Genomic DNA, 16,486 nt, shown 5'->3' on the forward strand with positions numbered 1-16,486 from the left:
AGAATCTTGCCAGTAGTGACTAAGACAGACACCTCCCCCACCACCCCCGGGATTTTCACAAGACTATTTCCTTTGCCTTTGTAGAGACAGACAATGAAGGTGTCCTTGAATTCCTGGGAGATAACCTCCTCTTGCTATATAACCTAGAAAATTTCAATCAGTTTTTGTATGAGCCATGGACCCCCCACCTTGTAAATCTCAGCTGGAAATAGAATCAGCACCAGGGGCTTTGCCACATGAGAGGAAATGGCATTCAATTGGAAGTTTGGCTAGGGAAGGATTGACTTCAACCTGAGGTATAGAGTCCATGGTTTCAGCTGATGGTCTGTTGAGAACTCTATGGAAGTGTTTAGCCCCTCTCTCCTGGATCATGTCCTCATTACTAATCAACATGGCTCCATCAGTACTGAGTAGTTGAGATGCACCATAGGTCTTTGGCCTATAAATAGCCTTCAGGGCATCATAAAACTGCTTTGGATTGTTACTATCAGCATAAAACTGAATTTCATTTGCCTTCTTACTGAATCAAGAGCTCTGCATCTCTCTAAGCCTTGCTTGTACTTTTACTTTTGATGGAGTTAAATATTGCCTTCTTAGAGATAGATGAACTACATTGCTGGTGAACCCTGTGGAGTTCTCACTTTTCATTTAGTAGATGCTGAATTCCCTATCATTTTCATCAAACCACTCAATGTTTGTGAGTGTTCTGGCCCAGATGAATAAATGGGGTGCTGTACACCAAATCTCTGAAAGTTGCCTACTCCTTTTCCGCTCCATTGTTGCCAGCTATGTGTTGGCTCAGCCTTCCTTCTGAGTTAGCAAGAAACTACCCACAATTCAAGAAGTGCTCTAATCTGTTGGCATTAAGTCTTCTGTGATCACCTTGCCTTAGAGGCACCAGTTTTGATGAAAACAAATGTTTTGCATAGAGAGGATAAGTCTGATTGATCCAACACTCTGTGCCGCACATCACCATCCTCACTCTCACATCCTGTTTCTCTTATGCTGACAAATGCCAATGTTTGCTGTGAAGGCGCATCCACAAAGTTGTTGCATTTAGGTAAATGGAAGACAGTGTTGGCGATGAGGAGGTCATGAGATGCACTGGGCTTCAGAGGTAAGTGACCATTGCTGCTGCTGCTCTCCCATAGTCTGTGACTACTCTGGCATTAAAGTGACCCAGAATTACAAGCTTCTCCTTCAGCACGATGATGACGAGCGCCTCCTGGTGTTCATAAAATTTCCTTAACTTCATCAAGGTTCATCATGGTGGGAGAACGTGTGCTGATGATGGTGGTGTGATGCTTTCCTGCAAGTGGCCGTCGAATTACGAGCCTGTCATTCACTCCTTTTGGTTCTTTGCCCTTTCTCACCCCAGGAGGTGAGCAGTGCGGTCCTCAAAGGACTTCTTAGACACCCAGGGGGCTGCTGAATTCCACTGCCACTTCTGGTGAGAAGACAACCCTATCGCCTAGACTGCCTGTGTGCAGAGTTGTGACTACAGCTCCCAATATATCCAGACCTGCTGCTTCATCACTTGCCTGTCGCTACGGCCCTTGAGAGAGGTAAAAATGGTAAAACGGTATGGGTGATGTCTTTTGATTCGTGCATAAATTGGTTTTAAGTGCGGCACAGGCCTCACTCTTCCAGTCATCACAGTCCAGTGGCAGGACAGAGTCAAGATGACTGGTGATGGCCCAGGATGCAGTGGATGACTGTGGTGTCTTTGGTGTTTAACCCTAGGAGCCCTAAGGGCTCCACAGAGCCTGCTTCAGCTGCCTTCACGGCCGTTGGAACAAACTGTTCTCATCCACCCAGTCCACCGGGGGAAGGCTTCACATGCTTGGGGTAGACACCCCTCTAATTCACCAATGGGTTTGAGACCCCTCTGTTATCCTCAACCTGGTTTAGCCTGTCTGCCCAAAACGGTTCACCAGGTTGTGGTTGCTGTGTATGCTACAGCTTCTTGGAGACACAGGTGAGAGAAAAATGGATCAGGTGGACACCAAAAGTGGAAAGCAGCCCTCAGACCAGAGGTAATGGTCCTCCCTGAACACACCCTATATCCCAGTTACTATTACATGGTTTCTTAAAGCCATATGATTATTTCAACATTTCCTTTTAAAACTGTTCAGCTTGTCTATGTATCTTTCTGAAAATCCTTCTGTTTCCTTCTGGATATGTGGGAAAAATGCTTCAATGACTCTCTTTTCTTTCTTTCTTTTTTTGGGGGGGTGGGGGGAAGGGGTGGTGGAAGCAGAAACACTGGGGCAGGATTATCTCTAATTAGAGGAAGCTGGTGACTCAGTGGTTATAATCTTTAGCCTGGAGTCACAAAGATCTGAGTTCTAATCTGCCTTCAGACACTTACTAGCTGTGTGATCTTGAGCAAGTCACTTAACCACTGTTCGTCTGAGTTTCTTCAAATGTTAAAGATAATAAGAGCACCCATCTCATAGGATTGTTATAAAGACTGTTGAAAGTCGATGTCTGGGAAAACAAAACTGACTCTACTTTTTCTGTTATTATATTTCCTTGCCCTAAAGCCTGATACCTCTTTTACAGGTACTGAATGTTTCCCTCAGTACTTCCCTTCCCCCATTAGAGAAGAAAACTCAAAACACTTAGAATAGTTCTAGGAACTCACCCCCTTCACTCATTTGCTATTTTCTTGATCTGATTTTCTGCTCTCTTCTTTTTCATCAAAATAGCTAAAATTATCAATTTTATTAGTCTTTTCAAAGAATGAGCTTTTAGTTTTACTAATCATTTCTAAGGTTTTTCATTTCTAATTTGCCTATTTCCCATTTGATTTTAATATTTCCTCTTTTGTGCTTAATTTAGGTTTGTTAATTTGTTGATTTTCTAATTTTTAAAAAATGGATTTTTGGCTCATTAATCCATTCTTTTAAGATTTTGCTAATACGTGTTTGTAAGGGTATGATTTTTTTCCTCTGAAACCTGCTTTAGCTGCATCTGAAATTTTGGTTTGTTGTTTCATCATTATCATTTTATTTTTACATAATTATTGTTTCTATAGTTTCTTCTTTGACTCATTCATTATAGGATTTCATGATTTAGTGTTCATTTGGGTCTGTATCCTTTGATTGTGGTTCCTGAACTAATTTATATGTATTACATCATAGTCTGTAAGGGATATATTAATTTCTTATGCCTTTTTGCCTTTATTTGCAATATCTCTGCTCTGGAACATGGTCAGTTTTGTAAGAGTTCCATGTGATGCAAAGAAATATATTTATTCTTTTGCTGTGCCACTTAGAAGTTGCCATAAGGCTTTTAATTCTATTTTCTCTAGAATCTGTTTTGTTTATCTTTCTGTTAGACTTAGCCAAAACTGATAGAGGGATATTGAAGTCTCCTGTCAATATTATATTGATATCTTTGCTTCCCTGATGATCAGATGTTCCCTTTATGAATTCAGATATGAAGGCATTTGGAGTATATGTTTATTACTGATATTGACTTGTCTGGTTCCTTTGATCACATTATGTCCTTGTTTATGCTGTTGTGCATTTGCTTCAGTCAGATCTGACTCTCTGTGACCCCATTTGGGGTTTTCTTGGCAAAGATACTGGAGTAGTTTGCCATTTCCTTCTCCAGCTCATTTTACAGATGAAGACTGAGACAAACAGGGTTAAGTGACTTGCCCAGGGTCACACAGTTAGTAAGTGTGTGAGGCCAGATTTAGACTCATGAAGATGAGTCTCCCTGATTCCAAACTGTGTTTTGTCCACTTCACCACCTAGCTTGTTTATCCTTTTTTATTTTTTGAATGTTTATTTTTGCTTTGTCAGATACCATGATGACAACTGCTGCTCCTTTGGATTCACCTGATGCATAGTAAAATTTTTCCCCCATCCTCTCAGTTTTATTTTGTGAATTTTTTTCACATATGGTTTCTTTTAAGCAACAGATTGCAGGATTTTGTTTTCCTATCCAATTTGTCATTCTTTTTCATTTTATTGGATTGTGTAATCCAATCATATTTTATTTTTAATAATTTTTATTGATATTTTCTGTTCCTTATATCACCATAGTATCCTATATATTCTTCCCTTTTCCTCTCCCTGAGAACCATCTCATATCACAGATAACATTTTTATAAAGGGAAAAAAAAGTGAGAATACCTAATCAATACATCAAAAAAGTCCAAAAATATGAAATATGTAATATCTGTTGACCCCTCTCCAAGAAGAAGTATGTTGGGGATGCCTTCTCATTACCCTTCATTATTGCACTGTCTTCATTATTTTATTACATTTATTTTTTCTTTCTTGATGTGTCATTGTTTTTTTCCATTAATGTTGCTGTAGTTCTTGTATATGTAGTTCTTCCTGGCTTGTGCTTACTTCACTCTGCATCAGCTCATAGAGATTTTTCCATGCTTCCATATTTGTCACATACATCATTTCTTCCAGCACAGTAGTATTCTATTATATTCATGTACCACAATTTACTTAGCTATTTCCCTATCTCCATTCACATTTAAAGATATGAGATGGGTTTATATTTTCTCTCATCTGTCTCTAAAATTTTTTCTAGTTATGATTGTTTTCCCTCTTCTGTTATAAACATGGTATTTGTAAACGCAGTATTAAGGTTACTTCAGTTATTTCTTTTACCTTTTTTTATTTTAGACTTCAATACTAAAACTAAAATACATAGAAACATTATAAATTTAGATAATAAAACAAATATAAAAGAAAAAAAGAAAAAACATCATGTGCAGAGCAGAATGAAAGAGGATTCAAAATATATAGCAATAAATTCTCATTTCAAGAAAGCCTCTATAATAAATACTATGTGTTGTGTTGAGGGCCGTCCATCTTTTCTTTGCTTCCTTGTAAGTTTTCTTTTGTTCTCTGCAGTACACTTTCCACTTTCTTCTTTTTCCCCCTTCCTCCCCACCCCCCAAGAAGACTACAATTAAACCTAGATATATTTATATATAGATATATATACATACACATATACATATATACATAAACATATACTTTCCCCAACAGATTCTACTCCTAATCTTTGTTTTTTATGTTTGTACTCATCTCCTATGCCTCCTGACTCCTCTACTTTACTTCTACCAGCTACCTTATGCTATTACTTAACCTACCCTCCCTCCAAAGATCCCTCCCCTTATTCTCCCATTCCCATAAATCTAAACACTCTATTATATCCCCCTTTAACCTATTCCCTCACCCTCTCCTCTGAAGATCCTTCCCTTATCCTCTCCTCCCTATCTCCTTAGCATTTTCTTTCTGAATTTAGACTTTCATACTCTTCTAGATATATGTGTATTGTTCCTTCTTGAACCCATTTCAGATGAAATTAGGCTTCCAAAACTATTGGCTCCCCTCCCCCACCTAACTCCTCTGTATCAGATTCTTCCTCTCACACCTCATCTGTGTAATTACTCTTTTTAGCTGTTCCTGAAAGGTTTTACTTTTTGAAGTCATATGCAGTTATTTTACTGTAATCTTTTTTTATTAATAAATTTGTTTATTTTTAGTTTTCAACATTTACATCTACAAGATTTTGAGTTCCAAATTTTCACCCCATCTCGCCCCTCCCCCCACCCCAAGATGGCATGCATTCTGAATACCCCTTCCCCAAGTCTGCCTTCCCCTCTATCTCTCCCCCCTGTCTCTTAACCCTTCTCCTTCTATTTTCCTGTAGGGTAGGATAGATTCTTGTACCCCATTTCCTGTATTTCTTATTTCCCAGTTGCATGTGAAAACATTTTTTTAAACATCTATTTTTAAAACTTTGGGTTCCGGGGCAGCTAGGTGGCACAGTGGATAGAGCACCCAGCCTGAGGTCAGGAGAGCCTGAGGTCAGGAGGACCTGAGTTCAAATCCGGCCTCAGACCAAACATGTGACATTTACTAGCTGTGTGACCCTGGACAAGTCACTTAATGCCAATTGCCTTAATAAAAAAAACAAAAACAAAAAACAAAAAACAAAAAAAACAAAAAAAAACTTTGGGTTCCAAATTTTCTCCCTTCCTCCCTCCACACCCACCCTCATTGAAAAGGCAAGCAACCCAGTATAGGCTATACATGTGCAGTTATGCAAAACACTTCCATAGTAGACATGATGTGAAAAACTAATTCTTATTCCCTTAATCCTATCCTGCCCCCCCCTTTATTCTATTCTTTCTTTTTACCCTGTCCCTCCTCAGAAGTATTTGCTTCTGATTACCCCCTCTCCCAATCTACCCTCCTCTCTATCATCCCCCTACTCTCTTGTCCGCTCCCCCCCTATTTTCCTGTAGGGTAAGATAGATTTACACACCCAATTGAGTGTGTATGTTATTCCCTCCTTAAGTCAAATCCTATGAGAATATGATTCACTCATTCCCTCTCACCTTCCCCATTCCTGCCCCCTCCCCCCAAAGTGTAAGAGCCTTTTCTTTTCTGGTTTTTTTTGTGAGATGGTTTACCCCATTCTACCTCTCTCTTTCTCCTTTTCACAGTATAATCCTCTCTCATCCCTTCATTTTCTTCTCCAGATATGACCCCTTCATCTTCAACTCACCCTGTACCCTCTATTTATCTATCTATATACATACATACATATAATTTTTTCCCTCCAACTACCCTAATACTGACAAAGGTCTCATGAGTTACAAATATCATCTTTCCATGCAGGAATGTAAATAGTTCAACCTTAATAAGTCTCTTATGATTTCTCTTTCCTGTTTACCTCTTCATGTTCCACTTGAGTCTTGTATTTGAAAGTCAAATTTTCTATTCAGCTCTGGTGTTTTCATCAAAAATGCTTGAAAGTCCTCTATGTCACTGAATGACCATTTTTTCGCCTAAAGGATTATACTCAGTCTTGCTGGGTAGGTGATTCTTGGTTGTAATCCTATCTCCTTTGCCCTCTGGAATATTATATTCCATGCCCTATGGTCCCTTAATGTAGAAGCTGCTAAATCTTCTGTTATCCTGATTGTGTTTCCACAAGACTTGAATTGTTTCTTTCTGGCTGCTTGTAATATTTTCTCCTTGACCTGGGAACTCTGGAATTTGGCTACAATATTCCTAGGAGTTTTCCTTTGGGGAGCTCTTTCAGGAGGAGATCAGTGGATTCTTTCAATTTCTATTTTGCCCTCTGGTTCTAAAATATCAGGGCAGGTTTCTTTGATGATTTCTTGAAAGATGATGTCTAGGCTCTTTTTTTGATCATGGCTTTCAGATAGTCCAATAATTTTTAAATTCTCTCTCCTGGATCTATTTTCCAGGTCAGTTGTTTTTCCAATGAGATATTTCACATCATTTTCTAATTTTTCATTCTTTTGGATTTGTTTTACAGCGTCTTGATTTCTCATAAGGTCACTAGCTTCCAATTGCTCCATTCTAATTTTTAAGGAAGTATTTTCTTCAGTAATCTTTTGGACTTCCTTTTCCATTTGGTCAATTTTGCTTTTTAGGGCATTCTTCTCCTCATTAGCTTTTTGGACCTCTTTTGCCATTTGGGTTAGGCTATTTTTTAAGGTGTTGTTTTCTTCAACATTTTTTTGGGTCTCCTTTAGAAAGCTGTTAACTTGCTTTTCATGATTTTCTTGCATCACTCTCATCTCTCTTCCCAGTTTTTCCTCTACTTCTCTTACTTGCTTCTCAAAATCCCTTTTGAGCTCTTCCAAGGCCTGGGACTGATTCATATTTTTCTTGGAGGCTTTGGAGGTAGGAGCTTTGACTTTGTTTTCTTCTTCTGGTTGTATGTTTTGATCTTCTTTGTCACCAAAGTAAGATAATATAGTCTGACTCTTTTTGCGCTGCTTGCTCATGATCCCAACCATTTCCTTGAGTTTTAAACTCTTTGTTAAGGTAAGAGTCTGTTTCCAATGTGTAGAATGTACTGTCCCAAGCTTCGGGGGTTTGTACAGCTGTTTTCAGAGATACTTCTAGGGACCTGAAAATTTTCAGTTCTTCCAAGGTGCTATGATAAGGGGCGAGATGTTTCCTCTCCACCACAACAAACTCCACCACACCAGTGTTCCTCCTCACCCCAGAACCACCCCTCAGAACTGTGACCCAGATCCAAGCACCGGTAAAGCAAGAGATCCCTGAAATCCCCCTCTGATCAGCCACTCGATTCCCCCTCAGTCTGTGGGCCGGAAGCTCAGGACTTGTGGCTGACACCTAGCTTCTTCTCCCACCGCTGTCACAGACTTTTCCCACTGACCTTCTAAGTTGTCTTTGGCGTTCCTGGGTTGAGAAGTCTGGAAACTGCCACAGTTGTCCGCGATTCAGTCCTCTGAGGCCTGCTCCAGGCTCGCTGCAGCCTGCGCGCCCACACCAAGCTGTGCTCCTCTCCTCGCCTGGCACGATAAACCTTTCTGATCAACCATCCAGGTTGTCTTGGGCTGGAAACTTGTTTCACTCTGTCTTTTTGTGGGTTCTGCTGCTTTAGGAATTTGTTTAGAGCCATTTTTAACAGGTATTTAGAGGGGTTTGGGGGAGAGCTCTAGCAAGTCACTGCTTTCACTCCACCATCTTGGCTCCATCCTGTAATCTTTTTTTTTTAAGGTGATCTTATTTTCACTGGCTTTTTTCCCCCTTGTTCTTTCATCCCTATTGTCATTTGTTGAGTTTAAGATGTCTACTGGACATCCAATTAAAGATGTCTGAAAGGCTGTTGGAGATATCAGATTGGAGGTCAGCAGAGAGGTTAGGGCAGGATAGGTACATTAGAAAATTATCAGCATAGAGACAGTAATTAAGTCCATGGGAGCTGATGGGATAACCACATGAAGTAATACAGACAGAGAAGAAGAGAAGATAGCCTAGGGCAGAAGAACCCTTTGAGACACCCACAGTAAGAAAGTGTGACTGATGATGATCTTTGAACATAGTAAGCACTTAATAAAAACTGCTAAATTGAATTTGGAATAGTATGGGAAACAGTCTTTGAGAGCATTATGGCTTTAAAAAGTGAAGCCATAATGAAGTATTACAATAAAGCTTTGTGGTCTGAGAAGACAACAGGCAGGATGAAATGCAAAAATGAGGAGAGCTCATCCAGTAAAGAGGGAATGTGGGAAAGAGTCACTAGGAAAAGTGGATGAGTAGAAGAGTTGAGGATTGGCAAACAGATTGGTGTATGAGCATGGAATAGTATGCCAGGGGTGAGGAACCTGTGGCCTCGCAGATTAAATCACCTTAATAAGAAGATTTGTTCTGCAAAACTTGGACTGAGTCAAAAGGCCCCACCCAAGGACACAGGAGGCCACATGTGGCCTTAAGGTTGCAGGTTCCCCACCCCGGGGCCAATCCAGGCACCTCAAATCTAGACTATGAAAACAGGCCTGCCTCCATTCTCTACCCTTGCCAACTCATCACATATACAGGAACCTGTTTCACTTATTTATTACAACAAGGCCTTCACATGACTATCCTCTCAATAAAACCAGGACCCTCCCAGTCAGGACCTTTTAAAGGAAAAATACCTTGGACATCAAGCAAAGTAAATATACCATATGCTGGATACGTCCTGTGTGTATATCATTTCCCAACTGGACTGGGAAGAGCCAAAGGAAAAAGAGCCAAATGGAAGTTGAGGCCTCTGAGGACTTGACTAACAGGTTATCATCTGCCCAGATTTAATTTCATCTTCTTTCCAAAGTGTTTGAGAGAGAACAGAATGATGATGGCTTCCATCATCACAGGACTCTAGAGGGTAGAAGATTCAATCAACTCATACTTTTTTATCCTCTGGAGACCAAGAGTGCATCTACCAGGAAGGTGGGTATAATCACGTTGAGTGACAGGCAACTAGAGGGGTATATGGGTGTTCAGGGCAGTCTAGTAGGTGATTGCCACTTGCAAGAAAGCACCACACCACAACCATCAGTGCATATGCCCCCAACATGACAAACCTTGATAAAGTCAAAGAAAAATTTTATGAAGAGCTGGAGACTCTCATCATTAATGTGCCAAAAGAGAACAAGCTCATAATTCTGGGTAACTTGAATGCCCTAGTTGGCACAGACTATCATGCACGGCAGGGAGTTCTTGGGAGAAACGGAGTCAGAAACAGCAACAGCAATGGTCACATACTGATGGAAACTTGTGTACCTCATGACCTTCTCATCACCAACACTATCTTCCATTTACCTAAACTCAATAAAACTTCTTAGATGCACCCTCACAGCAAAGATTGGCATTTCATAGATTGTATCATAGTAAGGAGAATAGACAGACAGGATGTGAGAGTAAGGAAGGCCATGTATGGTGCAGAGTGCTGGACTGATCATAGACTTAGCCTCTCCAAGCTAAACATTCAAATCCAACAAGCAAGAGCTCCATGGCAAGACGAGTACTAGAAGACTTCACGTCAGAAGACGAGAGCACTCCATGAACGATGACAACAGTGGAGGAGAAACGGAGTGGGCGGCTTTCAGAAATTTGGTGTGCCGCACCGCACTTACTTATGTGGGCCAGAACACTCACAAACATCAAGATGGCTTGATGAAAATGCTGGGGAAGGGGCAGCTAGGTGGCGCAGTGGATAGAGCACTGGCCCTGAAGTCAGGAGGACCTGAGTTCAAATCTGGCCTCAGACCAAACACTTGACACTTGCTAGCTGTGTGACCCTGGGCAAGTCACTTAACCCCAACTGGCTAAAAAAAAAAATGATGGGGAAATTCAGAAGCTGTTATACAAAAAATAATTCCACAGAGTTTATCAACAGGATAATTCATCCTGTTTTAAGAAGGCGGTATATAACTCCATCAAAAGTAAAGTATAGGGGGGCAGCTAGATGGAGCAGTGGATAGAGCACCAGCTCTGGATTCAGGAAGACCCGAGCTGAAATCTGGCCTTGACACTTGTGTGACCCTGGGCAAGTCACTTCACCCCACTGCCTCACCAAAAAAAAAAAAAAAAAAAAAAAGTAAAGTGTAAGTGAAGCTTAGAGAGATGCAAGACTCTTGACTCAATAAGAAGGCAGATGAAATTCAATTTTACACTGATAGTGACAATCCAAAATGCTTTTATGATGCCCCAAAGACTATTTATGGGCCAAAGACAAATGGTGCATCCCAACTATTCAGTGCTGATGGAACCACATTGATTAGCAATAAGGATATGATCCTGGAGAGAGGGGCTGAACACTTCCATAGTGTTCTCAACAGACCATCATCAACTGATGCTGAAGCCACTGACTGTATACCTCAGATTGAAGTCAATCCCTCTCTAGACAAACTTCCAACTGACAAAGAGGTTTTGAATGCCTTTAGGCTCCTCTCACCTGGCAAAGCACCTGGTTCTATTCTACCAGAGACTTACAAGGAAAAGGGTCCACTGTTCATACAAAAGCCAACTGAAATATTCCAGGTTATACGGCAAGAGGAGGTCATCCCCTAGGAGTTCAAGGATGCCTCCACTGTCCACCTCTGCAAAGAAAAAGGTAATAAATGATCATCACAGAGGGATCTCTCTCTTAGTAATTGCTGACAAGACTCTTCCCAGAGTCCTCTTTAATAGGCTGATCCTTCACCTGGAAGATGGTCACCTACCTGAAAGCCAGTGTGGCTTCAGAAAGTGGCTGAGGAACAGTCAATGTGGTCTTTGCTGCCCTACAATCGCACGAAAAATGCCAGCAGCAGGACAGAGCTCTACATACAACATTCATTGATCTACCCAAGGCCTTTGACACTGTCAGTCATGAGGGCTTGAAGATGATCACGGCAAAATTTGGTTACCTGCAGAAATTCATTAGTATTATATGTCAGCTTCATGATGGCATGCTTGCATGAGTTTTGGATGATAAACAATGCTTTTGAACTTTCTCAGTCACCAGTGGAGTGAATCAGGGCTGTGTGCTTGCTCCCATGCTTTTCAGCATGATATTTCTGCGATATTTTTGGATGCCTTCAACAAGGATGAAAATGGCACCAAGGTCAGCTACCATACCGACAGCAAACTATTTATTTATTTATTGATTGATTGATTGATTGATTGATTGATTGATTGTGGCTAGGCAATAGGGTTAAGTGACTTGCCCAGGGTCACACAGCTAGTAAGTGTCAAGTGTCTGAGGCCAGATTTGACCTCAGTTCCTCCTGACTCTAGGGTAGGTGTTCTATCCACTGTGCCACCTAGCTACTCCTGACAGTAAATTATTTAACTTGAAAAGACTACAAGCCAAGACTAAAGTGCAGAGACAGTTGGTATGTGACTTTTTGTTCACAAAAGAGTTTGAAGAAGGCTGCACTGCATTCTCTGAGGCTGAGATGCAACAGGGGATGGATTGATTCTCTGCCATTCATGCTAATTTTGGCCTGACAACTGATACCAAGGAAACAGAGGTTCTCAACCAGCAGCACTGCGCCATCCATATGTGGAACCATTGGTTACAGCAAACGGAGAAATTCTGAACGCTGTGGATGAGTTCACTTACCTCGGCAGTATACTTTCCAGGGATGTGCACATAGAAGATGATTTTGATGCACACACTTCCAGAGCTAGCTCAGTGTTTGGGAGGCTCCGAAGAAAAGCGTGGGAGAGAAGAGGGATTAGCTGCCTACCAGACTGAAGGTCTACAGAGCCGTTGTGTTGACCTCATTGTTGTTTGTCTGTGAAACCTGGACAATATACCAGAGCCAAGCCAGGAAACTGAATCATTTCCATTTGAATTGTCTTAGGGAAATTCTGAAGATCACCTGGCAGGATAAGATACTGGACACTGAGGTCCTTTCTCTTTTTTTTTTTGGCTTTTTTTTTGGTGAGGCAATCAGGGTTAAGTGACTTGCCCAGGGTCACACAGGTTGTACGTGTCATGTGTCTGAGACTGGATTTGAACTCATGTCCTCCTGACTTCAAGGCCAAAGCTCTATACACTGTGCCACCTAGCTGCCCCTTGAGGTCCTTTCTCAAGCTGAACTGCCACACACTCAAATTCTACTGAAGACAGTACAATTCCAATGGGCTAGCCACACTGTCTGAATGCCAAATGTATGTTTGCCTAAAAAGCTTTTACAAAAAACAAAATATTTTACAAAATAAGGCAAGCGCTCCTAGGGAGGTCCGAAGAAGTGACACAAGGACACTCTCAAGGTCTCTCTGATGAATTTTGGATTTCATGACAAGGGAAACACTGGCACAGAACACCCAACATGGTGCCCACATCAAAGAAGGTGCTGTGCTTGATTAGCAAAGTAGAACTGCAGTAGCTCAAAAGAAATGTGAGATGCACAAATTTGGAAACATCTGTTCCAAATGTTTATAAATTGTTCTGACCCATGGTAGAGCCTTCTAAGCTCATACTGGTCTGATCAGCCAGAGTTGGACACACTGTACCTTGACCCCACATAGTGATGTCACTTTGGTCCTATTCAAGTCCAAAGGACAACAACCAATCAACAGGCAACTAGAGCTTAGGTTTCGAAAAGAGGTTACACTGAGGTAGTAAGTTCCGCAAGAAAAAAAGATCTAAGAGCTCTAAGAACTGATCTAGCATCTAAAGGATATAAAAAGTCCAACTCACCTGTGCTCTGCTTGTCAAAAATATAGAACCATGTCCTTTCTCAGTGTTCCCCTCTTCGGCGAGTACAGAGTCCTTAGAAGGCAGAGCTGAGAAGGAAAATGTGCAAGATCTGATAGCCCCTACCTCATTTTCTTCTTTGGGGGAAAGGGACCAAGCATCTATCACCTTCCCTAAACTGCTGAAGGCCCTACTACCCTGAGACTAATCCCGTAAGGATAATGCAAGTCCACCTAAACTCATTACTCAATAACGAACTCTGCCCCAACCTTCATCAACATAATTGCAACCTCACTCCCAGTGTCCAACTGCCCGATCCCTTATTCCCACTCTCCTCACAGCAAACCCACTAAAGTCCCACTTTAAAGCTACCAAACCCTGCCACTGGCTCTTTGAAATACCTGCTCCAGATTCAACAAACTTGCTTTCATTTTAAATAGTTTCCTTTCCCAATCCAGCAATTTGGACCAATTCATAGCTCCACCAAGAATGCATCAGGGTACCTATTTTTCCACATCCCCTCCAGTAACTATCATTTTCCTTTTTCTGTCATGTTAACCAATCAGATGAATTTCAGGTGCTACCTCACAGTTGTTTAAATTTGCATTTCTCTAATCAGGAGTGATTTAGAGCATTTTTCATGACTATTAGTAGCTTTAGTTTCTTCTGAAAACTGCCTGTTTACATCCTTGGACCACGCATCAGCTGGTGAATGGCTCTTACTTTTACGTATTTGTCCTAGTTCCTTATATATTTGAGAAAAGAGGCCCTTAACAGAGAAACGTTCTGTAAAAAAATTTTCCCCAGTTTCCTTATTTTCTTCTCATTTTGGCTCTATTAATATTGTTTTACAAAAATATTTTAATTTAATGTAATCAAAATTATCCATCTTACCTCCCATGATCCTCTTTCTATCTCATGTGGTTACGAATGCTTCCTTTATCCACAGACCTTTCAGGTAATTTTTTTTTTTCTCAAGCTCCCCTAATTTGTTTATGCTACCACCTTTTACTTCTCAATAGTGGACCCATTTTGAGCTTACCTTGGTATATGCTGGGAGATGTTGGTTTGTGCCTAGTTTCTGCCAGACTCTTTTCTAGTGTTTCCAGAATTTTTTGTTAAATAGTGAGTTCTTGACCCAATAGTTTTGATTTGGGAGTTTATCAACATGAGGTTACTGTGATCATTTATTTTTGCATATTGTACAATCTACTCCATGGATCATTTGTTCTGTTTGTTATCCATAATCAGACTGGTTTGAAGAAGACCACTTTGTAATATAGTTTTAAGATCTGGTACTATCACAACATGACTAATGTGGAAATAAATTTAACATGATTGTACACGCATAGCCTATATCAGATTGCATACCATCTTGGCGAGGGGAGGGAAAGAGAAAAAATTTGGAACTCAAAATCTTACAAAAGTGAATGTTGAAAACTATCTTTACACGTAACTGGAAAAGATAAAATATGATTAAAGAAAAAAATGAAATACAAGTATAAAAAAAAAAAGATTGACTTATACCTATTAAAAAAAAGATCTGGTACTATGAGGTTGCTATCCTTCAATTTTTTTTTCATTAATTCCAGTGATATTCTTGACTGTGTTCCTCCAGATGAATTTTGCTGTTTTTTCTAGCTCTATAAAAGAAGTCTTTGGTTGTTTCATTGGTATGGCTCTGAATAAATTAAGAAAGTATTGCCATTTTTATTACACTGGCTCAGCCTATCCATGAGCAATTAATATTTCTCCAATTGCTTAGATGTCTTTGTGTGAAAAATATTTTGTAACTGTATTCAATTAGTTCTTTGCATGTCTTGGCAGGTAGACTCTCAAGTGTTTCATACTCCTTGCAGTTATTTTAAATGGAGTTTCTCTATCTCTTGCTGCTGAGTTTTGTTGGTGAAATATAGAAATGGTAATGATTTATGTGGTTTTATTTTGTAAACTGGAACTTTGCTGAACTTGTTAATTACTTCAACTGACTTTTTAGTTATATCTCTATGGTTGCCTTAAGTAAACCATCATATCTGAAAAAAATGATAGTTTTGTTTCTAGTTGCCTATTTTATTGCTTCAATTTCTTTTTTTTCTTATTGTTATAGCTAGCATTTTAAGTATAGTATTGAATAATAATGGTGATAATGGACACCCCTGCTTCACCCCTCATCGCACTGGAAAGGCTTCTCGTTTATTCCCACTAAAGATAATACTTGTTTTCGGTTTTAAGGAGATACTATTTAATGTTTTAAGGAAAGCTCCATTTATTCCTATACTTTCCAGTGTTTAATTTTGTCAAGAGTTTTTACTGTGGCTATTAATATAATAATATGATTTCTGTTGTTTTTGTTATTGATGCTTATAGTTTTCCTGATATTGAAGAAACCTTGTATTCCTGGTACAAATCCAACCTGGCTATAGTGTATAATCTTTGTGATATATTACTGTAGTCTCCTTGCTAGTATTTTATCAGGCCAGAGAAGCACTGGGAAGAATATGGACACAAGATTCCTCTTCCTGCTGGTCCAGATCCTGCATGGATGAAACATAAATGGTGGGACTAGGTGGTGGTGAAAGAAACAGTAGCAGTTTTGGGAGTTCTCGTATCAGAGATGGTAAGGGGATCTAGTAACTAATCAAAAAGAGATTAAAGGGGACCCCAGTGCTAGCAATGGATGCAGAACTAGATTTTTTTTTTGGCAACTCCACTGCCTATACTCACTTCTGAATCATAGTTCAAGGGTGAAGAGGAGCATTTACAGTTAAAAGGGAGTGGGAGGCCTGAGAGACAGTACCACTTCTAGCCCTCAAAGGATCAGGGAGGAATAGTATTGTTCTTACTGGGTAAGGACCAGAGTATGGACAAAGACAGCAGTAACCACACCTCTCCCCAGATCATACCACCTTGGAAACATAAAAAATTAGAATCCCCCAGAATTACTTCTGAAAACAAGCAGCAAAAAAGCCTGAAGCTT

At 40.2% G+C, this 16,486-nt stretch overlaps 1 protein-coding gene across 1 annotated transcript in view; it reads right to left on the minus strand.

Annotated features, from left to right (window-relative positions):
* LOC114041217 (zinc finger protein OZF-like) overlaps positions 1 to 16,486 on the minus strand; it is a 43,692-nt gene that overhangs the window by 19,924 nt on the left and 7,282 nt on the right. Inside the window, exon 2 of the mRNA XM_027859569.1 lies at positions 13,513 to 13,598. The gene's annotated coding sequence lies outside the window, so the exon portion shown is untranslated. The remainder of the gene's footprint in view (positions 1 to 13,512; positions 13,599 to 16,486) is intronic.

The sequence above is a fragment of the Vombatus ursinus genome, unplaced genomic scaffold (assembly GCF_900497805.2).
Source record: "Vombatus ursinus unplaced genomic scaffold, bare-nosed wombat genome assembly UNPS02014170.1, whole genome shotgun sequence".
Lineage (NCBI taxonomy): Eukaryota > Metazoa > Chordata > Mammalia > Diprotodontia > Vombatidae > Vombatus > Vombatus ursinus.